Consider the following 1,121-nt stretch of genomic DNA (forward strand, 5'->3'; position numbering starts at 1 on the left):
TACCGATCGGAACTTACTTTCCGAATATCCCTCATAGATAATCGTTTTTCCCTCGCTGTATTTGGGAGTGGAACAGGAAAGGAAATGACTAGTAGTGGTACACGGTACTCTCCACCACACACCATACTGTGACTTGCGGAGTATCTATGTAGATGAGCTCATAAAGCCAAGTTATTCGTAGATCTGACTCGATTTTTATACACGTCTGGCACAAATATTCACTTGTCGCCATTGAATTTAATTCAGTGCCCGATTGGGGCCGATGTCCGAATTTCCATTTCATTTCATCACATATATGTACAGCTGAAGAGCAGTGAATATAAATATATTCAACGTGACGGCCACTGTCTCTCCCGAACTCTTGAGGTAATCAGCATGTGGCTGCGAGCAGTGAATATGGGAAAGAGGGGGCGCTAAGTAAGTAGTATTCGATGACCTGGGAATTTCGTTTTGATGGGAAGCTGCCTAGGATAACTGAAGCGATTAAAGTGACCACTCAGGTAAAGGAGGAAATGCGCGTTCGAGTCTCAGTTCGGCACAAATTTTCTCTAGCCATTGAATTCATTTCAGCGCCAGATTGCACTGCAACTGATGTCGGAATTTCTGTTTCATTTCATCATGACTTGATTTTGTAATCACAAAAATAACATTATGTACCTTTCAACCTGGGAAGTTTCATTTCGTTTTGAAACTTCCTGGCAGATTAAAACTGTGTGCCCGACCGAGACTCGAACTCGGGACCTTTAAAGTTTGGAAGGTAGGAGACGAGATACTGGCAGAAGTAAAGCTGTGAGACCGGGCGTGAGTCGTGCTTCGGTAGCTCAGTTGGTAGAGCACTTGCCCGTGAAAGGCAAAGGTCCCGAGTTCGAGTCTCGGTCGGGCACACAGTTTTAATCTGCCAGGAAGTTTCATATCAGCGCACACTCCGCTGCAGAGTGAAAATCTCATTCTGGAAACATCCCCCAGGCTGTGGCTAAGCCATGTCTCCGCAATATCCTTTCTTTCAGGAGTGTTAGTTCTGCAAGGTTCGCAGGAGAGCTTCTGTAAAGTTTGGAAGGTAGGAGACGAGATACTGGCAGAAGTAAAGCTGTGAGACCGGGCGTGAGTCGTGCTTCGGTAGC

At 45.8% G+C, this 1,121-nt stretch overlaps 1 non-coding gene across 1 annotated transcript; it reads left to right on the top strand.

Moving 5' to 3' along the window:
• The first annotated feature begins 809 nt into the window (after positions 1–809).
• Positions 810–884, top strand: Trnas-uga (transfer RNA serine (anticodon UGA)). Its single transcript has one exon. It is a non-coding gene; the product is annotated as a tRNA-Ser (tRNA).
• Positions 885–1,121: the final 237 nt, after the last annotated feature.

This window comes from Schistocerca cancellata, chromosome 3 (genome assembly GCF_023864275.1).
Source record: "Schistocerca cancellata isolate TAMUIC-IGC-003103 chromosome 3, iqSchCanc2.1, whole genome shotgun sequence".
In the NCBI taxonomy this organism is placed as follows: Eukaryota; Metazoa; Arthropoda; class Insecta; order Orthoptera; family Acrididae; genus Schistocerca; species Schistocerca cancellata.